We start from the raw sequence: 25,411 nt of genomic DNA, 5'->3' as shown, positions 1-25,411 counted from the left end.
TGTTTATTATTTTTTAATTATTATCACTGAAACGCTGTTGCTCGTCTCTTCATCTTGCACGTGTAATATCGCGACATAATGAAGAGCTATTGTAGTTATGTTGTATTTCGTCATAGTTGTTTTAGCTCTGCAAAGTTATCCATGTCATATCTGTTTATATAATTTCCCTGGATTACAGCACTGAAATGCAATTATTAAAGATGATTATCTGTGGTGGTTTCAGGGTTATTTCTTATAAAAAATATTATTCTTATAACATATAAACTTTCGTGATCTCATTGCTTTTTATATACAATTATTTTGGCTCATTCTTTAAATTATATATATAAAATAGTTTTAATTAATCATCTACAACAAGTAGCTCTAATTTTAGTAAATAAAAAATACAAACGCAACTTACGATATCGCACACATTTTCAATCAGAACCTTCACATTTAATATTCTTTACTACGATCCGCCACTGGTTGTAGTACATAATATGGTGTATAGGGAGCAATTTGTTCGAATCCCACGCTTTATCGTCGAGATACCGCGTTACGCCCGTCGCGAGGGTCATTTCGGCGGTTCGCCGATAACCTCCCCTTATCGTGTGTTGCAATAATTAACGCAGATAACAGGCTTCGAGTTTGGAATCTCTAGCTCACACTGACCTTGCGATGTTGCGAATATAACAAACCACGGCAACTCGCCTTGATTGTTCTTGGGGGTACTTCCGGTGCTCAATTTAGTAGAGTGGCGATACAGATATGATATTAATGTAAGTTATAAAAATAGGAAATAAGCTGCAATGTATTAAATTATTTAAAATGTAACGAATGATTTCAAAACAATATAGTAGTGAATTTAATATGTTTCTTATATACAAAATTTAATTTGATATGACAATGTCATATCAAATTAAATTGGACTTGGGAGATAAATTCCTCTCTCGTAGTAAATTCTCTCAATATTATGAGCGAAGCACCCACAGTTTACAACACCTACATCTGCTGGCAGATGATAATAATATCGTATATGTACTTTATAACTAAAAACAAAACCCGGATGCGAAAGCTTGTACATTCATATATTATAAATATCGCTATAGACCTCGTACAAGCTAGTAGATCTTTAAATAATGGTAAGCTATTTATTTTACAATATCATTTACATACCAATAATTTAACAAAGAACATATTTTTTCATAAACCCCGTGATTTATATCTATCTTACTACAATAGGTAAAGACTTCACAGCGTACATAATAGCAGCTTAAACTTAACAAATAATTATTATGTAAAATCGTTGCATACATTTTTAGTAGTATAATTATATTTTGCCAGCATAATATTTTAATATAATAGTAAAAGTCAATAAAAAATAAGTGATAATTAAATAATTTTAATTCCGACCGATCATCATAGATTTTCCTAGATTTTCTTATTTCACATTTAATCGTCAAACTTTTTATACCTACCGCCTACTTTTGTATATTTATTAAAAGAAAATTTCTTTACTGCCCACCAACGTCTTTTTTAGAAGGGGAAAGGTTTGTAAGAACAATTTTTTTAACACAGGACAAAACACGTATTGCCCGCCATAGAAGTTTGAATCGCCCACTAACAATTAATTAATTCGATATGATTGTTGTTGACAATTAAAAGGTTTAGTTGTCTTAGCCACGTATTGTTTTGTGCGTGTTCATTACACATAATTAACATTGGCTTCCTGATTGCATAAATTATTTTATTTTTGAATATACATTTCTTACTATATATATTAAGCACTACATTATTTTATCTCACGCAATGTTTTCGATACAATGGTTTTTATTGTACATTATGAGTATAGACAGTATATCCATAATATGAAGAAAAAAAATAAAATCTGTTTTTATTTTACTTATAGAAACTACATATAGAAATATATTTTCAATAAAATAAAACCTTTACTTTAATGTGTTTTTGTGTACACCTTCTAAAGATGCCACTGGTTAAACGATTGATTGTTTTCCGGTCTATAATAAATCTAATCTCAAAGAAAATATCTTTTCAACTGGTTAAAAATAACACATATCGACCAAACGTATAGTAAGGCCATATACACCTATATATTATATATAGTATACCTAAGCGTAAATGTTCAAACACTCGAAGTGAAAAATTATCTGCGTGTTCGTATTTTCAATAATATGTATCGGAAAATATCTCAATTAATATTTGCTATATATTTATTCATATCAATTAATTATAATGGAGTATAAATACAACGATAATTGTATTATGCTATTCTTAGTACCCTGTTTATTAATATTCCTTTATGATATTAAATATTTTCCGTAGCATATGTATCTTTATTGTGCGTAATTGGATACAAAATTAATTTATTAATCGATTTAATTGAAACATTATCGCTTATTGCTCACTAGTTTTTGGTGTCCTAAAAGCTTTTAACCGACTCGATTGTGCGTCTGTGAGAAACTAATGGGTGCGCCCTGACGCCATATACGAATTTCCAATCAAAAGTTGAACACTTCAAATATTAAATAATTTTGGAAAACTTGATTGCATAACACTCCACTGGGGCCACATAGACAATTTGGAGCTTGTTACATGCCATTTTCAGTTTGAACTTTGAAATAGTCTGACGCCAACTTGACGTTTTAATTGTCCGAAACGCTACTAACGAGGTGATCTTTTTAGGGAAAGCTTAGTAAAATAAATTAAGCTATTTTGGGATAATTGTAGTAGACTTTTGTCTTATACATTTTAAGGATAGTGAGCTTATATGTTAAATAAGGTCTTAAAATAGGATCAATGTTATTTATTTTATTTAATAAAAATATATTAAGTATATATCTATGGTAAAACCAAAAGGTTTATGTTAGGGTGCGTTGAAGGATTAGGTGACGATGCCCTATGACTGCGTAATGGTGGATGGAATATGAGAGCTCATGAATAATTTCACTTCCAAGAACTGTATATTGTATATTGTTATTGTTGTAATATAAGTGTTTTATTAATAATTCTTTAAAGACGTATTTATTTGTAGATACACGAGGACTCCAAGCCATTATAAAAATGTTTTACCGAAATTATTATTTTTAAGTAATTCTATACATTATTTGAATTTCAAATTGAAACATTCTAATATAAGTAGTTACTAGTTATAATTTACATTTATTCATTATTATTTCATATCAATGATAATAATAAAAAAATTAAATATTTAATAAATCATTCCCAATTTGATGATTATGTATTTTTACTACATCCACAATAATATTTATTTATATAACAAATAATAATCGTCGAAACTTGACTCTCTATGGTACTTCATGGGATAATGTTTTCTCTCTAAATAATATGTTTTGCTTGGCTATCTCGAGAGCTCAGAAGATTTAAGATACAATTTTTGGTTATTTAACATAATACCGAAAAATTTAGTAATGATATTTTATCAAGAACAACGAATTTTGAATGTTCAATACACCTGCACTTGTCATATGCGTGATCATCGGATGCTCACGTGTATTAAATAAACCCTTAATAATGCACAATGCAAATATTTCTTCGTCAAAGATTAGAAATAATTTCGTAAACGAAAATTTTTTAATAGAAAATGAAAGTTTATGAATGGTAATAATTAACGTTTTAATTTACGCATATTATTCCAAACAAAGCTTTGTAAATTTTAGTGTATTATACATTGTAAATTTAAAAAATATTTACATGCATGATTGGAATCCTTGCTATAGATTATATTCCCTAGTTGTAGCGTAATTAAATTAATTATTAATATATTTTTTTTCTTAAAAATAATTTAAATAATGATTTCATTTCTCTGAAAAGTTCACGTTGTCATTAATTTTTTCATCCCAAATTAATTATAAAAATAGTTTAGAGAAGTTACTTAAAAGCTTAAGTAGCAATTCAATGTGATTTAAATATTTGTAAACATATAAATGCATTTTTTATAGATTCAGATAATTATATGTTATTATTGATAATAAAATATATTTTTAATAAAAAATAATAATTTTGTTAGTAAAGGCATAAAAGAATTATACATGTATGTGTATATATAAAAAGTGAATAAGTGTTATTTCACTAATTTTTTTTGTATAACCATTTTATTTTAGCTTATAAATTACGCAGAAAGATCTTAAAATATGTGCAAGTAATTCTTAATTTGAATAAATGTACATATAATTTAAAATGAAACGAAAATTGGAGTGGCTTTAATTTATATACACATATAATCCACAATTCATTAATAAGAAATGTAGATTTTTTATGTTAGATCAATAATTATCTAAATATATAACATACATGTAATATATTTCATACATGAGTATTACACTCTATAATAAATTAAATCATAAATTAGGTTATAAACCAAAAGATAGTAATATATATGTTAATAAAATCCATTTATTTATTTCTATAATAAATTCATAGCTTTTCACAATGCTGTTAAAGCCTTTATTTTTAATAAGTTCTATATACAACTGATGTAAAAAAATATTTTAAGAACTAAACTAAAATAATTGTTGAGTGATATACAATAATATTATATCATAGCTTAATTTAGTCAGAATGTTTTAGGACGTCTATAAAATCAAAAACCAATTATTTAAATTTACTTATACAGTTTTAGTTATAAGATAATTTTAAGAATTAATTCAAAGTTAAATTTAATATATGGGTTATATATAATATCACTTGTATTCAGCACTCTAAAACGTGCTAAAATTAATAATTTTATTATCAAACACTTTGCCTGTTAAACAGTAGCTAGAAATTTAATCTCATGTACTTTATTGTTATTTTAAAACTATTTCTTTGCCTAAATAATGTGACAAAATTATGAGATATAATATATTTATAACACGAAAGGGAGAGTAAACTTGTATTTTTACAAAGAATTATTCATAATTTTCCTTTAACAATCGCAAATTAAAATGTATTGTGGCTTCTCACGTTTTAATAAAATATTTCTTAACGATCGATATCGTGTGGCCCATCTAGGAAATCGTACGTCGTCGTCGTCGTTCAGGGGATACTATTATTAGATTATGTAAATTATTCCTATTTTCATCCAGATTTATTGATCACAGCTAAATCCGACAGCTTTTTATTGTGAATCGAATAAATACATTCAATTCACGCTTTGTGTCGGAGCCAATCAGAGTAAGCAAACAAACATGAATAAAAGAAAATTCGTTTACGTTTTTCATTAATCAGTACTCGATTTTTTTTCACGTACGTTCATTTGCTGAATTTGTTTTGTTTGCATTGTCAATGATCAAGTCGGTGGACTTTTCTGTGTTATTATTTATTTACTTTCAATTTTCTCACGTTATCTAGTAAAATAATGTTGTTTGGCGAAGAAAAATAAAGAAAATAAGGCACAGTTTATACTATTTCTTATACGTTATATACATCAAGAAGTTGTAAATTCAATTAATTGCCCTTTATGGAAATTCGAATAGGCAATATCGAATATCGCATATTAATATCTAAATTGGAACACACTACCAATTGCTTACACAGTCAGCACATACATACATATTAAATTTACGCATACTCTCGTTTTGCACTATAATTATAATATTTATTCTTGTATATCATACATCACGAAACTTAACGATCATTTCCTCTTATGTCTTTCGGATATATTATTGAGAAGACTCGCCTTATGATAATGTCAAAGACAATAACCGTTTTAATACCGGCAGAACGGTTAAGGTCTATAAAAATTTTATTCGACGAAATCGAATTAAAATACGATTTAACGGTATCGTAAATTCACATGCAAAAATACAGCTTTAGTATAATTTTGTCGCACAGCAGTAAATCGATCTTTAAAAAAGTTTTAGTTATCCGGATATCTACGTTAATTTGATTGACTTGTCTAAGAGCTTTTTCTTGTATGTTAAATTCTAGTAAAGAGTCACTACTCTTTCACATAAATTTATAAAATTTGCTATTTATATTGAATCAGGACATAATTTATAGTTGTACATCAACTTTTAATTTTTTTCCAGAAGATTATTACTATTTATTAATTATTAAATTTTGGCACCCATATTGCGTAGCATCTTTGGGTACTCGTTTAATAAAACACACTGACTTTGGAATAAGTTTATTAGTAAAAAGTGATAGCTGATGGCCTTCTACTTATTCATTCAATATAAATTATTTTATATAATAGTTATTTTTCAATTTAATTTTATCTCTAAAACACAAAATTCATTCACTGCCTTTTTGCTGGTCTAAAATAATGTAACGCACGTTATTATTTTTCTTATGGTAAATTAACAATTAGTAAAACACATTAAAAATATGATAAGGCTCATTAACGTTACTTTTTGCATTGGCTATGGAATATCTTCCAAGATTGTGCTCAGTAAATTCAGCCATGATCCTTTAAAGCTCTGTCTCATTACGTAAAGAACCAATTTTGGAAGAGGTGAATTGCTTCAGTGGAAAACTTATTCGTGCGTTCTTACCGAAGTCTTGCCGTTCACTAGAAACGGCTCAGAAGATACGACTTAATTATTTACATTTCCGCTTTCATTCCAGCGCCTAACACAAATCAAAGCACTTCGGAAGCCTCTCGCGTTATGTATGTGTAATGAGCGTTATTTCAGAAATTGCTAGTTTAATAACATCAGTCGTCAGCGTGTTTCATAATAACGTAACGCCCTGTACATATACATCGTCACGTACAAATTAAATTGAATTAACATCATTAAAGCTTTAATTGAAAGGCCAATAATCATAGAACACGAAGTGAAAAACAGTCCATTTGATGATTTTATTTTAATTAAATAGTATCACTACAAAATATTTTTGGCAGTTAAGTAGCTTATTTTTTAGAATAAGCTTTAAAAAACAATATAGATTGAGATGATTATCAATATTTTTCGTAACAAATTTACGAAAAAATTAAAGTTTTGGACACAAGCCTATGCCTTTCTTAAGCATTGACTGCCTCAGTTTAAGGTATGCTTCCGAAAAGTGTTTCTTCTCGAGAATTCCTTAAAAAAAATGGCAAAAGAAAAATTTTCATTTCTCAAGAAATTTTCTGATTTCTCGAGAAATTTTATGAAGCATTTTTTATTACATAAAATTTTATTTATACGAGTATATTAATATTATTTCGGGTCTGAGTTAAGAGGTTTTGTTTGAAACGAAATTTACCTGCTGGTTGTAAAATTTGTTTATTAATAATTAATTTACATGTTTAACACGACACGTTGATGTTACTAAAGAAAATGCTTAAAATGTATTTTAATAAAAAGAGGCTAATGCTGGATGTCTTATTGGATGCCAGTATGCTGCGAATAAGCCCTTGTTAATGTGGTTCAGTCTCCGTTTTGGACTTCTTCTACTTATATAAACTACAAAAGTAAAAATACGGAAGTTATAAAAAACATATTTCAGCCGGAAACAGGGCATTTAATGCATCAAAGCACGAATCTCGAATAATAAACAGTGCTCAAAAATGCTTATATTTTATATATAAAATCATAGGTTCAGTGATTATGGCGGAAACAAAAACTCTGATCATAGATAATCAATATACACATTTACTTATTTTTAAGAATACTTAAATATATATAAAAAATAATGTCTGTTTATATAACAGATGCTAATATGATTTTAATTTAAAGATAATATATTTTAAAAATATTTTACAATTATATTATATTACTATTTTATGTAAATAATAGTAAAATATAAAGTTAAACAAACTTTGAAACACGATACTCCATTTATATTTTCATTTTATTAAAATATACTTTTCAATAAAACTTAATGGTTCACGAGATAAAATAATTCTATAAAGTACTTTTTTTAAACGGATGCCTCACATATTGAAATTGCGAGTATTACAGTTAATGTTTTTCTTTCATTATCACTATTTTATCAGGTCCTGAAAGAAAAAGGACAATATTAACTTATTAACTTAATAGTTCAGAGACTAGAATACTTACTTTCGACCCACCCTATATGCTTCGTTGAAAGCACGCACCTAATGTCACACACCTAATGGAATTGATCTAGTTTCTGATAATTCAATTGCGTGTTCATCAGGTAAGTAAAGGCCATGTTACCTTCGAATCGTTATCGCCTACGCCCGAGATTGATGTCTAAACGAATAACCAATACTATTATTTTTTTAATGTAAAAATTGTTTTGTTGCAGAAACGGAGCCTGACTCGAATCGAAAATGGTAAGTACGATTTAATATTTATCTCAAAAATAGTATTTTTTTTATGTAATATATTTATTATTATAAAAAACATTCGAGCGTATAAAATAAACGTCAAGAGCACATCTTTACGCTCGTGCGTCGAATTTCAAACAAAACAGCTTCAAAGATTTTTTCTCCTCTGTGTATACTACATAAAAGTGGACATTGCATTCTCACAAACGATAGTGCCGTTTTCAAGATTTATCTTATTCCATTCTATTCAACCCCTTTGTGTGCAAAGTTGTTCTCTAAGGTGCAATTTCAAAGGGCGAGATATTAATGTAAAACGGTTCGTTTATAGTGTCTCGAATTCTCTCGAATCGCGCCGAGGAAAAAGACGTAGCAGTACAAATTAAATATATTTCCTGAGGGGGTTATAAATAGACAAAGAGCGTATATTGGAAAAGTCTAAGTGTTAGTTTTTCACGCCCGCATGGCACCAATTGGAAGATTTCCTTCTATTTCCTTATTGTTGTTCTTTTCAACTCGAGACTCAACAACTTTTGGCGTGCAAGAGGTTTATATATTTAATAACGTTTTCCAGCTGCTTTATATTTCATTTAAAAGCAATTCGAAGCGAGAATTAAATCTTTAAGATATTTTTTTTCATTATCAAAGTTATACAAATACAATAAATATATCTTAAAATTAATAAAATAGTAAATGCATCTTCAAAGCAGACTTATTTAGTTGCGAAAACACGTTTTTAAATAACAGATGACTCAAATTGTATCTGGAATTACACGCTTTACTTTATTTAATATATAAAAATTTAAATTATTTGGTTTCTGTATTTCAATCAGTTATTTTAAAAGTAGATGAAGTAAATTCGCTTTTTAAAAAACTTAGTATTTAATTTTATCATTTTTAACATTTTTAAAGTACTACTTATATACTTAAATGAATATTATACTTATTTATCAGTAGAAGTAATTTATTATTACTTACTGGTGTCCGTTCATAAAACCCGCAAAAGGTTCCTACCATTATTTATAACCGATCTTCCGATTGTCCTCCGTTGAAAATTGTGTGCCCCTTGCCAACATGAAAAAGATTTCGTAATATCTTTCCGTCCTGATTTCGTCTCCTTTGACTGCGTTCACAAAAGAAAAAGCATCTGATAAAAGCCCATTCCCTAAGGAAATTACCTTCTTCTCGTAAATTGGCTGCACTCATACTAATTTTTGAGTTAAACGAAAGTTATAATAGAAAAGTAACTCGCGATAGTTAAATTATGTTCAATTAATATTCATTTTCTTCAGAACTTTTTTATTTATTTTAGTATAAAATAATATTTTGTTGCGCAGCTGCTAGTTTATCTTTTGACGTCATTCGTTTTCCTAAGCATGGCTATAAATTTTTAAGCGATATATTTCGTCCGGAAAATTTCAAGCACGGTCAAAATTCATAGAATACGTTAGTGTGATAGCATTTTAATATTTTCGCGTCGGTTAACGTGCGATTTTATTATTAAACCTTGAAAACTTTTTTATATAGATCATTCTGGCATATTTATCACCCATTAAATAATGGCGCAGGTGCGTCAAAATGCGGATCACAATATAAGTTCTTAAGTATAGATAATAAATATAAAATAACAAATAATTTAAGGTATCGTAAATAAATGTATACGTTATATACAAATAAAATCAGAATATTTTAATTTTAAATTAAATCTCACATATGCTAAAAAATAATTTTAATTTCTTAAGATTTGCTTATATTAATTTAAGAGAAATAAAACGTTTGGTATTATCTATTTTTTTATATTTTATTAAATTTTTTTTCTTACTATATTTTTGCTGTGTATTGCTAACATTTTTTAAATCGTGCCGCATTGGGATAACTTGTTAAATCACGATGGTTATAATAAATAAATATAGTCGAATATGTCCCAAACTAACTAAAATAAAAAATATTTAACTCGACCTATTTTTTAAATCCGGTTGTATGACATGAATGTATATTGAGACAATCTATATTTTTGTTGTTTCGAAACAGGGGATTTTTCAATGGTAAAGGAGTTCACTTTACGTCAAACCAAGTGTTTTTACTTTGGGGTTTTCCTCCTCTTAGTTAATGGCATCTAAGAAAATGGTATGAGCCATGGAGCTCAGAATTCCGAACATGTTCATCAACCGTGTCAAAATTACAAAGAAAACAGTAGAATGCCGCGTTCATATAAATATAAAGCTATCGAGTGCTTTCTATACATCCAATGAGCAAAAACAAAATGGCGATTTCAAATAGTCCCCGAGTATGTCACTCGAAACCCAAAAATAACTAATAGAAAATCGGGAATTAATATGTATTTTAAATCATTATAAATTATATATTCAACAAATATTTCAAAGCATTCCAAACCTTTAAAATCTCAGGATTCATCGCGATTTTTGCTTACATTCTTTCTTTATTTTGGCTGCGATTCTCCAGCCATGGTCACGAATTATCCGTTTTAAATTACATTTCAACTGAAACAAAAAAAATACAAATTTACAAATTCAAAGTAATATAATAGCTTAGTTTAATTTACAGATTTAATTTAATAATAAAATCTAGTAGTTAATTTATATTTCATGTTATATTTAATATGCCAACTAGCAAAACATTGTTTATTTTTTCTTTTTAACTTTTATATTGAAAAATATTTTTTATGATAGTCTTTAAAATAGAAAAAGTTTAATAGTCGTAAAAGATTTCAAATTATGCGTATTATATAAAGTTTTTCACAGTAATAACAAACTGTGGATATACGACAATCGCTTGAACTTAAACATCTTTTTTAAATTAAAGATAAATTAATTATATTAAATATTTTATTCTTGTTTTTCTGTGATTAATTCACATTAACTATGCTAAAAAATATTCATGGAAGCAATAATTTATTATCTTAAGTCTTCCTGCGCATTTTAAATTGGTATATGTATGTACGCATACATTCAATACAGTTGGAAGCCATGGAAGACTGACCCACAGCATATATAGGGAAAATGTGATTTCAAATAAAACAATGTAGTAAAAAAGTAATTTCGGTCAAGACAATCTCCACACCGATATTGTCCGAATTGAGAGTGTTGACGAATTTATATAAATAGGGTCATCGATCAATTCCGAAAACAATGTCAGTGACAAGATTTGTTCCTGTTTTTATGGTTTACACATGCATCACAAAAGTATGCCTACATAAAACTCGCATAGCAGCAGGCTTTTGACCGAATAGTTCTGAGGAAGGCTTTTGAATTAACGAAAATCATATTTAGCAGCGTCGATTTAATAAATTAATTTTACGAAGAGTCTGACGGTGTTAAAAATAATCTATTAAAACGGGTGGGTTAGATATCAATCCTGTAAGAATAATTCGAAGCCTGCAAAATGGTTAAATTTTAATTAGCCTTCAAGTGCATTGGTTGGACTTCTCTTACCTTATTTGAGCTTAGATCTCCAAAAGCCAAGCAGGTCTATCTTAAATGATTTCAAGGCCCATCTTAGGCTATATGGGGATGATTAAAATAAATAAAATTGTAAATTATCTATGCGTTGGATGTTTGGTTGCCGATAAAATTATAGAGAACTGAATTTGAAATAATAATAATAGAATCACATTGATTGAATTAACATATAGAGTATGTAATTAAAATTGAGCAAGTAGAAGCTTAGATTTATGTGAAATGATCCTGACGTGTTTACACTATCTTGACGTCTGATACCACAGCGCCTGGTGAGCACATTTGTTTGCTCAACGAAAGTAAATGCCTCGAGGAAATTCAATGCATAATTAAACGGCTAATTGTACGCTTTACTAGCGAAAGTATATGCAGCTCCTCCCGACGAGCTTTTGCATTATACCCATAACGCTGTCTGGTGAAAGTTCGTTTGAACATGACAACTGCGCGTGACTCGTGTGATGGCAATCTATCACCGCCATGACACAAATCCTATTTAAGTTACACGTAAGAGATCAAGACAAAAGTGTTTCACATATACCCTGTATACATATTATTAAAGTCGAATCCTTGTTATATACATTTGTGGCAAAGATCGTCCCGAACGCGCAAACAAGCTTTCCGGCGTTGAGTCGAGCTTTTGCAACGACAGTTTCGGGATTTTATTGCTACTACCGACAACAAATTCGAAGCTCGAAAGCATGAGCTCTAATCTAGAACGGAAAAACACGTTGTTGCCCCGGAGCCAAAACCGCCAATTTGCATGGAACAAAGTTGAATACCTGAAAATAATAAGTATAATCTCAACCTTCGGACTAAAATAAATATAATGTCAATATATAATCGCAAATTAACTCATCGAAAACTCTAACAAACAACAAAGCAACAAACAACCTGATATTGATTTAACTTTGTACAACTTGTAATAAGTTTTAAATTATGTAATAAGTTTTAAATTATATAATTAAATTACTTTATTGTACAGATTAGTCCATAAGTATCCTTAAATTTCGTAAATGAATATCAGTTATTGACATCTGAGTTGCATGGAATTCTTGGCTTTAAACAACGGACATTTGTCACACGTCCAATATACGTCATTCCCCTTTTTTCTGAAGTATATAAAAATATGTTTATTTCAAAGAGTGCTACAAAATAAAAAAGCTTATTTTAAATGCAAGCTTACACGAAAATCTTTCTCCCATAATTAAACGATTTTTTAAATAATCTGTTCTGTTTATCTGCTTCGCTAAATTAGTAAATAACTTACATTTAAAAAAATGATTATATATAGAAATATATTAAATATTTATCAAAATCAATTGAAGCTTCTTAGTTCTTCTTAGTTCTTCTTCAAGTTCTAAGCTCTGAAATGTATATTCTCTCAAAGTAAAAATGTGTTTTTATTTTTGTAAATAAATAAATCATTACAAAAATAAGATTAAAATACTTCTATATTTTATTTTGACACTTTTCGTTCTAATAACGATTCGTAACCTATTTTTCATACTAAATAATTTTAAGCGACGTATGGTTAACGATAAAGCTAAGTATTTTTTAACATTTGGAATTTCGAGCTCTCAAAAACTTTGTTTAAAGTTATCTAAGATTTTTGGCTCAATGTCTACTTTTCTAAGCATTTTTCAGCGTTCCTTTTCATGGTTTTAGCACGTGAAAGGCTCCATTACTTTAAATTTATTAAAATAAATAATCTAAGATTCCACTTATATTTGTATAGATTTTTTATCTTAAGGCAAAAAACATTGATTTTAGCTCATACATTGAATTTATTGTATTATTTTTGTAGCTTTGATTTTTTTTTAATCGAAATTATATACAGTATAAAATATAGTATTTATTTTAGCAACCAGAACTTTCAATTCTAGATATTTAAATTTATTTGTAATTAAAATTACAATTCTTTAGCATTCGAGAATGGGCTTAAAATATGTAAGAAATTAATTTAACTTGGCTTCACTGAAGTCTTGGCAATATCAAATTGCTTCACGATGGAACCTGTTTTCATTCGCTCGCACCAACCTTGTCGTGCGCTTGAGACATATTTTTTCATTCGCTCGCACCAACATCGCCGTTTGCTTAAGAAATACTTTTTCGCTCACTTGCGTTGACAAAACAACAACGCGCCACGCCAGTACCTTTTACTAACTACATTTCTGTAAGTCACGATTCTGCCATTTCTGTTTCACCGCTTTTCTGATAAGCTTGCACTGACTTCAATATGTGCTTGAAAAACACATCACCCGCTCACACCGTGAGCTGTAGTAGGGTAAATATACAAATCTATTATTTATTATTTTAAAGCGCTTGGTTACTGTTAGTATAAATTATGTAAATTTATACAAACATAACCAAAAATAATAGCTGAGAGCACATATATATTATTATTAAACAATTTTCAAAGAATTAAAAATATATAAGGTGCTAGCTGACTCTAGTCTGGCATATCGTGTTTCGTTCAATAATTAATATTTTTATTTTTAGGCGAAGCAAAGAAACTTGTTTGATATTATTTCTATTTAAAATACGATGTTAATTGAATCACTGAAATGTAATACCTACAGTCAATTAATTATATCAAAATGGATCAAATTTATACTTTGCCATTGGAAAATATGAATTAATTTTATTTTATTAAGAAATAATCTTAAATATGTATTAATATGTGATTTTAGTAAATGATTTTTCTATTTATCTGATAGCTAAAGTATTCAGTTATAAAAATTAATTTAATTGATTATGGTTTTAAATTAAATCTGGTATAAGAGAGTTCTGCAGAAGTACAAACAAAATTAAAGATATGGACTATATGATGAATGCACTAAATACACAGCCTAATTAAAAAAAAATGTGATCTGGCATTATCTGGCAACACAGTGTCCTCCATATTACCCAACTCTAGCTCATTTTAGTTTGATTAATTGTGAGCAGTACTGAAACTTATAGTCCTTTAACATGTCCTTTTTGGATGCAATCCAGCTTTTCCGATGCTTTACATTTTTTTACTCACCTCACATTGACTATGATATTTTTTGACTAACGTTGCTTAACTAAAGAATTTTTATTAATTTGTTTTAGAATCGCTCAATTAATATGGCATCCAAGTATCAAGCTTTCGTAAATGTTTTAAAATAGTAGTGATAGTAATGTTTAGTGCCTAAGTAATTAATCCGAGCTGCATATTTGTATCACATAATCTTTAAAAGTACTTTCTGCACACTGGTTTATCTCCAGCGTTGGCCCTATATAAAAAAATATTTTTTTTACAAGCTTTTTTTGGTAGTATGTGACAAAAATATTTTTTGCTATCTATACAACGCTCACAAGGCGCACTGCTCACAACAAAATTTTATTAACATTACAGCGGAATTGTCATGTGTATATTAAAAAATACATTATGCGGAAAATCGGTACGAATATATGTCACAATATATAATATTATATATTAACAATTCAATTTCATAGTATCTATGAAAGCATCAAATATTAAGTTCCGGAAATATACATAGATAATATAAAATTAACCAGTATTCGAAAGCTTTCTATTATATTCAATTATATTATATTCGGTATATAGATAAGGCAACTAATGAACTCCGAACGCTCAAATTTTAGGATATAACCAATGTTCCACTATAATAAATTAAAGTATTATCATATTATCAACAGATATTCAACCTGGAATGAAAGTGGAACAGTTTTACCTTATTGCAAATATTTATTACATAAAATGATATGAAAAGATAACATAGAAGCATAGATACATTAAATCGATATTCGCAACTGCACTTTTCTATAAATATTTGATATATTTTACTAAATCCCCGGCATGCGAATAATCTAGGAGAATCTAGTATTCGCTTTCTTAAAACATTAATAGCAATCACCATTATCGTTATTTAACGTCACGATTTTGAATTAAAATTTTAAGCTCAATGCGGTGAACCTATTTACACAAATCTAATTGAAAGCAGACCGTCGTGTAAACATACATTGCTGGTATATACATTGTAACCAGATTAGCTACCGGTTAAAATTTGTTTAATCTTGTTGTATCGGTATGTCAACATGAATATTGCGTGAAATATATAAATATTATGTAGGAAAAATAAAACACACATGGTTTTAACAACTTTATTGCGTTTAAGGATTAAAAAATTTGCATATGCATATGGAAATTTATGAAAATAACATGTTATAAAAGTTGCTTTTAATAAAATTTCTATAATTGAAATCTTCAGATATATTTAAAATATAATACAAATTTTTCGGGAACCAACTGTTGGTGACAGTTGCTAAAATATTAGAGTCAAAACTTGTACATATGTTTAACAATGGTCAAACATATTTTATTTACCGTTAATATATTATATCATTACTAAAAATATACTTATTAATATATATTTATTTTCAAAGTCACTTTGACTATTTATTTTTAATATGCAAATAAACATACAATGGCATTCTATATAGTTAATAACAAAACATCGTTTTTGATTTTTTATGTCACTTTATTAATAAAAAAATAGTGGTTCACTCAAATTCAATTCGAAGTATAAAATGAATTATTTTGCATCTACTTGTTTTGTTATACAATACAATTGTATATGGTTATTATTAAATACGTTAAATATCATATTATTATAAAACCGGGTTCGATTTTGATTTTAATAATGAATCCCGGCCGTGTCTCTCTCGGTACATTTATTTTCAAAATAAACAACGAGTCCGCCTCTGTTATTACAACAATTTCTCGAGAGGACCCATTTCGCTTTCCGTAGTCACCGTTTGTTTTCCCTTTTCGTTTTTTTTTATTTTGCTTTGACGAACAATTTTATCTTTGTGAAACACGCTTTGCTTATTTTCGGCTAGTTCGTTCGTTTAACAAACATTTTATGCCACTGACTAAAGAAAACCCTGTTGATAATTTTTCATATAATTTCCCAACGCTTTAAAACTAAATAAAACATCTGTAGGTGATACTTGTTTTTCGTATTTTAAAATCTATTTTATTTATATTTCTAAAAGGTTAAAAATGTAATATATATACTTACAATTAAACCGATCTATATTGTTGCGTTTTAAATGTGAGTTTTTAATGTAAAAATGTTTAGTTTTTTATTCATTTTATAAACATTCATTTATATTATTCGTAATCTATTGCTTTGATTATTTTTTGTAAGAACTCATTCGAAGTGGTTCTGAGAAATGTCTTGTCATGAAAGTTTCAATTAGGCATTCTGGTTTCCCAACGTTTTTCATTTCTCGAGAAATGGGAATTCTGATTTTTTCGAAAAATTTTGTTAAACGAAAAAATGAATGATATTTATTAAATATATAGTTTGTACTTGAATTGTAGCAATTTATTATAATACATATCTTTATATATTAGGTAATCACAAAATAAATATCGTTTTTTTAAAATAAATATTTTTTGGAAATAATAACAATTATAAAAGTAAATAATAACCAAAGTAATAATTAAAACATTTTTTTTATCCATTTTTAAATAAAAATAAATATACTTACTTCTAAACACTCATTATGATTTTAATTTAAAGCTAAAAAATCAACTTTAAATATCTACAATATTAATCATATTTTATTAAAATCAATAATAAAAATACCATAATAAAAAAAAATGATTATGTATATTATACATATAAATCTTATTGCAGTGAGAAAGTGAAAAACTTTAATACAGTGTAATTTAATATATAGTATTTAATTATTATTTATATTTGGTTACAATGTATTTAGGTGATACGATTTTGAATATATACAGTATAATCAAAAAGTAAATATGGCACTTCATTAAAAAAATTATTGTAAATTTATTACTAAACAAGTGTGTTTGTATAATTTATAAATATCAGACTTTTTTCGCATTTATTATAATTAAGATCGCTTTATTTGACATAATGGATATAAATAGATTGCTTTAGTATTTTTGTATATATATATGTATATCTCGAGAGACTTCTTCTCCCCAGCTTTTTAAGCTGGAAAACTATTAACAATTCAAATATAAAGAAAACGCTTTAGAAACCCAGAGCTTCCTGAAATTATTAATGAATTCAGAAAACTTTATCATGATATTGTTCTCGGCTAGCAAAACGGCGATAGTGCCCCTCATTATCGAATATTCTTTTATTATTATATGAATAGCGAACTTTTGTATTATTTTACGATAATAAACTTCTGATTTTTTAAAAGATTCAGCTTAAGTGTGTTAATAATATACATTTACGTATGTCTAATATGGAACGTATAATATTAAAACGAGCAATTTTGTCGTATTAATAAATATATTAAGGAAGTCTTCATTCTTTTTGGATTGATATGATAATCATACAGTGAGAGACTCAGTTTATGATGTCGTAAACCAAACCCGTTTTAGTATTGAAGAAAACTTTATTACTCGGGTCGTACGACTGTTGAATGAGGGATGTGAAACCCACATAAGAAGTTTTAATCAATTATTATGCGGGAGGATTGCGATAAGCCTTCGACTTAAATTACATAGCTACACATTTTATAAAATATGAATGTACACATGTCAAAAGTATGTATTTTTAATTTATTTATATCTTACATATGTATGCTTGAAAAGTCTTATTTAAACAACCTATTAAATTTATACTAAATATGTCATAGTTGCACAAATTTGTAACAGTGCTCAATTAATCACCTTTTAATGTATAATAAAATGCCTTATTTAAAATGAATAAACCAATATAAATGATATTAAGAAAAAAATTGCCTACTACGTGTGAAACTAGTGAACCAACCAACTTAATATGACTCACCTTTGTATTAATATATGGATCATGGGGCTGACATATAAACCACCCATTAGTTATTTGTTCGCCGTTAGATAAATTATGAATGCTGCTGACAAGCTATGATATATCGATTCTGTGGTTGAAGCTGTTGTAATATAAATGCTTTACACAACTTTCTCCCGATGACTTTGCCCGATTTACACACAGGGAGTGTTGTATACAAATTAATAAATAGCATAGTTCAATAAGGATTGAGTCTCAAATATACTGATATTCAAGTCTATGAGGGAAATTCTAAAAGTAAAAATTAAATTTGCTTTTTACTCAGTTAGTGTTGTTCTGGTTCAGCTAAGATACGCGTGACGTGGCAATGTTTAATAGTATACTATCATCGCGGATAAATTATTCAAAGTGATTCGTGCAAATACACATTTATTAATAAACCATCTAGGAATGAAGTACAACCGGTACCACTTTTTGTTAACTTTTATTCTGGCAGATGAAAAGTCAAAGTGAATTGTATAAGCAAACGTTCTCTTTAGTGTTTACACTAGAATATTCTACATCTGCAAATATACACTTTGATATATTATTATAAACTATGTGTTATGACTAATATTTATTCGTGAATTTATCTTAAATACAAATGTACAATAGTTTTTTTATTAGTAATCAACCCTTCTTGAACTATTATATGTTATAATTAAATAGTCTCTAAAACTTTAGGAAAAATGATGCTAGAAAACATCTAGGTAATTTTTCTACTCATTTAAACATTCTCTTATAGTTTTATTTTCTTCAGTAACCAGCGGTCCATTTTTTTGAGCTGTTTTTTAACTTGCATATAGTAACATTCTCAGATTATTTTTACGGATATAATTATCAACTGCAGCCTATCATATAACGTCAGACTACAATTATTTATATACTGTCTTTTTTTCCTATGTCTACCTTTGTTACGATGAAATTTATTAATTATCTATTCTCCCGAGTAGTTTTGTTACCTATTTGACGCCGGAAAAACTGTTAATTGCATAATATATCAATTCAGCAGTTATGAGTACGAGAAAAAATAGATCGAAGTATCAAGTTGTTATGGTCGATTTGTGTCTGAGAGTATGTACCGTAGTCGTTGTTGGTTACTAGTAAATAATGATGTGACCGCGTATCACATTTTTTATAAGTTTTTTAGACAAATAGAAAACAGAGGCAACTGCAATAAGATCTAACAACAATTATTTTTAAGGAGTTTTGTAATAATGGATAGCTTTCGAAAGTATGAAATTCTGGTTATTGTGCTGATTTAAAATATTAGTTAGATAATTAAAACCCCACAATATAAATAATAACATATTTTTAAGAAAGACTTGATAATAGCACCTGCTACACTAAATGTGAGGTTCATTTAGTAATTCACATCTTTTCAATAAAAAGAAAAACTACTTCTAAAATTTATTGCAACTTTGTTTGTTTATCACAACTTCAATATGAACAAGCAAAATACAGCGACATGTTGTCGTAAATTTAATTTTTAAAATACGTTTATATTTATAATTTTTTACAGCGAATAATAAAATCACATATACTACATTAGTTAATAATTAATCTATATATATAATATATTTTATATATAGTACAAAGTGGAGGAAAGAAATTTGTTAAATAATATTGAAAGTTTTTTTTAAATTTAATATCTATATTATCAGATTTACAATAATATATTTCAATTGTAATTAATTAATTTACAATTTACAATACAGTAACCATTATTACATTTTTATATAAAGAATACTTTGGTGTGTATTTTTAAATTTCTTTCACTCTAAACTATTGTCTAGATATGTTTTTGTTGTCATATAATAGGATCCAGTTTTTTTTTTTGCTTTAAGCAATGACTTGTTCCCAGAACGAGGGTTTATCGTTTCGAATATCACCTCCAAGTGTCATATTCTGATAATCTGTTAATTTTGCTTCTTCCATTCTTATCGCTATGAGGTGTCGAAAAACGCATTGTTTCATGAGTATCAGCTTCTACCAATGACTAATCTCAAATCATGACTCAATTATTATTCATTTAAAATGCTTTTGGGTCTTCCAAGAAACTCATTGTCGATATTAATATATACGGCGCAAATTTTATCAAAACCAAATCGGACTAGCGCACTATTCTACGAACTCTATTGATCGCTGCGTTGTCATTAAAAAATAAATCTATTATTTTGTTGACACCGTATTTAAAGTCAATTGAAGGGCACAGCATACTACGAATTATAAACAGTCAAATTGATAAAATATTGTACAGAAACTTGCTTAATTCGAATGAAGTTGATATGAAACGACATCATAAAATGCTCTCAAAAATTATCTGTACTTTGCTAATATCCTAGTAAGTACATACTATGTTATAATTCTATAAAACACATGATATACGCTTTGTTTATACACGTATCATTCGATCATAGACCTTGGACGTACACGATTTGTACCTACTGTCAATGTGAAGTGTTTTAGAGTCGAGGTCGTTCTCATTGAATTTTATGAAAAAACATGACGATTCACTCTATTACTACTGTGTTAAAGCTGCATTTAACTGATACAAACGTGTTTATAATTGATTAGTATTTGTCTATTTTTTAAATGAGGCAGGAATTCACAAATAAGTAAAAAGACATAAATCTCGTGATGCTTGAAATAAATAAGCATTAAATGAAAGCTCATTTTAAGTATTAACCATTGATGTGCCTCTAGTTAAAAAAAATACATAATTCCCACTACTCCTTAATTGATACGAATAGTCTTTAAATAATTTATTTTTTATAAACGAAAATATATTAAAATAAAATAATTTTATTTTTATTAATTATTTATTAAAAATAAAACTATTTCTCCCATTAATAAAAAATATAAAAATGCAAATAACGGTTCAATACAAATATATTTTATTTATTTTTAAATATTATTAATAATTAGCTTTCATATATAAAATTCTATATAAAACTATGCATATAAATAAAATTGCTGAGCATCGTTAATTGAGTATAATTACAAAGAAGCAACTAAAATTGCAATTAGGTTTAACAATCCAATTAAATGTCATCAAATTCTCTTTAATGTTCACCGTTTCTTTGATAATTAAAAAATAAAATCTTATCAAGAAAAAATATTACCAAAACATTTTTTTCTGTTAATTAAAATATACTTACATATAGTGCCTCGTTAGTACTGGTTAAAAAATCTAGTGTCAATGGTACTTTTGATATACTTTTATATTGCTAAATTATAAACTATTTAAAATAATACAAAATTCATTGTTGCTAAATCCGTTTCTATCACAATGTTTTTTTTTATGCCGCCATATAAAGTTTATATCTCTGTGATTAGTGCTGTGACTGACAAACTAAGGATATTATTGTATTGTTTTATTATTTTATATGTATCTTAAGCATTTGATTAATTAACCCATTTAGAAAAATAATATTTTTTAAAGCAATATTTTCAATAAAAGATTTATTTCGAAATTGAGTATAGCTTGATTCTCGCAAACGCTGTATTTTTGTTATACATACTAAATAGCAAAATAAATACTTGTACTGCTCGGCGTGTTTTATAACTGATTGGTGAACCGAACCGATTATTTGCAATGTTCTAGTTTTCATTTTATACGTTTATTTTTTACTAACTTTATATTTCAAAAATAGATACTGAAAGTATTGCAGAATATTTTAATTACAGGATGAAACAAAATCTCTTGAAAATCTCATCAGATACTCTTGTAAACGCAATTCTATTATGTTACTACAATAAACTTTACTTTTATATAAAAGTTTTTAATCCATCAGCTTTTCTCTGCTTCGAAAGAGTTCACGGATTATACTCGCATTTCAGGATTTCTGTTTATTTACCTGTGTTTATTTGTCCATAAATAGCTATATATATATTTTTATATTGTACATATATAAGTGAAACAAGAAGGTTTAAAAATGATGTAATATGTTTAAAATTTTGAAATTGCTTTGATCCTGTCAAAAAGCAGACATTTTTGGATACGCCTACGTATCCTTTTACTAAAGTTAAGGTTAAGAATTTCATTCGCCCTTCAAATAATGAGAAACGTTATGTGGATCTTGTGTAAGTTGTTATATTTTTTAATTAAATTTTTATTACGTACCGGTACATCAAAAAGTATCTGACCAAAGTATGATTTAGTAGAAAGACCAATATTATGTTTAAATTTCAACGCACTCTTTTATTTACTATATATTTAAGACTCTTTTCCTTGGTTAATGAGATCTTGGAAAATATAATAACACGTCGGAAGATACGCACTGGAATCTTCCTATTCATTATTAATATATTTGTGGTTTTGCTTTTTTAGTTATGTTAGCTTAAACATATGTTATTTTGTTAGTTAATTTGTAGAGTTTGTTACAATATATTTACACGCTTATGCCTATGTTATTTACGTGTATTGACATATTGTTCTTTTAATTATGACATATAGTTTTGGCACAGATTTTTTTTTAATAGCTTTAACACTTTCGCACTTGCAGTCACTGGTAGTTTATTCGTTTGAAATATACCAAGAAGCGTTGCTAGTATTCGAAGCACTTTGTCTTAAATATTTGATCTGGAGGAAGCACCCTAAGCTCCATACTTAAAGGTCTATATTTGCAGCATTATTGATAAATATATGGAACTAGTTCACTAAATTCGTAGTTCTCTGTCTTATTTAAAATATTATTTTATAGTATTTTAAGCATGTTACATCATATTTTAAATAAAACACAAGATACAAAAAATAATTGTTTTATGTAAAAAATAAAAATATCTAAAATAACTGTATTTTTGAGTTGTGACGGTGTTGATTCAAGCCAACTATGTATTGATAATCGATAAATACGACATGTAATATCTTGTTCGATGGAAAATAGCACTCGGTATAATTGCCAAGCAATGTTTTTGTCTGCGTAGCGATTATGTTTAGTTTCTACGATGTCTAATAAAATCACGAGACCAAATCAAATCACACGCTAGCGTAATTTCGCTGAAAACCAAGATCGAAGATCTTAGTTGTTGATTTTTATATTACACCAAACGCCTTCACTCAGATAATAAAACTTTTGGAAACTCGAGTTTAGCTGAAACAGTATTACGAGTTGCTAATTTGTTTATTTATTTGAATTCGCTTTCTTTGTAAGCGTATAATTAATAATCTAATTTAATATAACAGTTGATGTGTAAACTTGTAACCTACATCAATTAGTTGAATCTCAGAAATAATTAAAAGCAATTAAATTTATAATTACTTTTCGGCAAGTATTGTAATATACTAAATAATTAAACAAATTATTTTGTAATAATCTAACTGCTTTAAGGGTAAATAAAACGTAATAAAATATCATTAAACGACAATATATTTTTTATCAAAATTAGACAATTCTATTAATATGTTGTACGCTAATTAAATTTTCGCTTTCATAAAATACGGCAAATAATTTAATTCTGTATTTTATAAAGTATTATATACTTTAATATTTTTAAACTGAGTGTTTAATGATCTTTAATATAAGTTGCAAATACATGGAACGGTTCGTTACATGATTCCGTGAAAAAATAAAAAAATATATATTCTAGCAACAATTAGTTATTGCAATTGACTTTACATACCGCAGATAAAAAAAGCAATAAGCTTTTAAAAAATACTTTGCATATTTTGTATACAAAGATAATTTTTTCAATTTAAAAATACATAATTATAATAAATATGGAGCTAAATAGTCGGATTTTTTAAATTATCTAATATGTATTACAATCTATCATAAACAATTACATAGATATTAAATTAAAATTAATTTTTATCTAAGCAAAATTAGTGAAAAGCAAAGAATTCTAAATTATTTTTTCAAAAAATAATCATCTAAAAATTTGGACCTTTTTTACTTATGTAAAAATCTAACGATATAGTTTACAAACATTTAATTACTCTACCTTTGTGGTCTCTAGCGCAAGTCTTTTTATATATTTTATATTATGAAATTCAATATATATTTTAAACTTGAAAATGGTTCAAAATCTTTGATATATATTTTTAAGTCCTCTTTGTAAAATGTATGTTCCCATTAAAAATATTCCATAAAAGCACAGATCTATCAAAATATATTTTAGCAAACGTTGAGTGACATCATTGCGTCGCTTTCAGTTAACATGTAAAATACGATTTAATTATACGTCAATCATATTGTCCACACAGAAGCGAGACAGATATGTATATTTCAAGCTAAGATCCATAAAATCAAGCCTAAAAGATTTTGAATCTTTATTTGAAGTGTTTGTCAATTTTATTGACATTTAAAGTAGGAAAAATGCGGTAATGCTACTATAATGGGAATATTTTAGGCGTATATTTTTGTACACCCTTCAGGCACTCCCTTGAAGAACGGTACGTTCCATCGTTTATCACCGTAAATGTGCGATTATAATTTTTGCATATTGTAGATGATAAATTGCTTCTACTTTATATTCTCAATCAATAGCACCTATTTTTGAAGCGAACACCTCATTGTCATACTTGTCTAGCAGTGGCACGAGAAAAAAACGGTATATTCACTGTGACCAAAAGTATTTGTGTCGAAAAGTATGTATTAATACAAATGAAAAAATAAGCATATTTTTCCATGTGTTAAGTATGTGGACAAGCTTTTTCTTTTATAAATTAAAAAATCTAATATTTAAAATAATAATATACTAGATTTTGAACATTTTATTCTTAGAAATACCATTATCTTAACAGTATTATGGGTATAAATTTAAATTTAGTGATAAGCTATTTTCGGGATCTTATGTGTCAAAGGAGCAGCAATTCGAGAAGTTTAAAGTAAAATGTCAATGCTCTGGAGGGCGTAGGTGTAGTGGCGCAAGAT

The 25,411-nt window shown here is 27.5% G+C and overlaps 1 protein-coding gene across 5 annotated transcripts in view; it reads left to right on the top strand.

Annotated features, from left to right (window-relative positions):
* The window catches only part of LOC148228414 (5-hydroxytryptamine receptor 1-like), a 149,610-nt gene that overhangs the window by 34,222 nt on the left and 89,977 nt on the right, over nucleotides 1-25,411 (top strand). For all 5 annotated transcript variants that reach the window (XM_088200110.1, XM_088200111.1, XM_088200109.1 and 2 more), the window contains exon 2: nucleotides 8,197-8,224. The gene's annotated coding sequence lies outside the window, so the exon portion shown is untranslated. The remainder of the gene's footprint in view (nucleotides 1-8,196; nucleotides 8,225-25,411) is intronic.

This window comes from Plectrocnemia conspersa, unplaced genomic scaffold (genome assembly GCF_051122295.1).
Source record: "Plectrocnemia conspersa isolate PC_06_02 unplaced genomic scaffold, ASM5112229v1 ptg000012l, whole genome shotgun sequence".
Taxonomy (NCBI): Eukaryota; Metazoa; Arthropoda; class Insecta; order Trichoptera; family Polycentropodidae; genus Plectrocnemia; species Plectrocnemia conspersa.
Note: the sequence above shows the minus strand (reverse complement) of the source record. Positions and strands in the feature narration are given on the sequence as shown.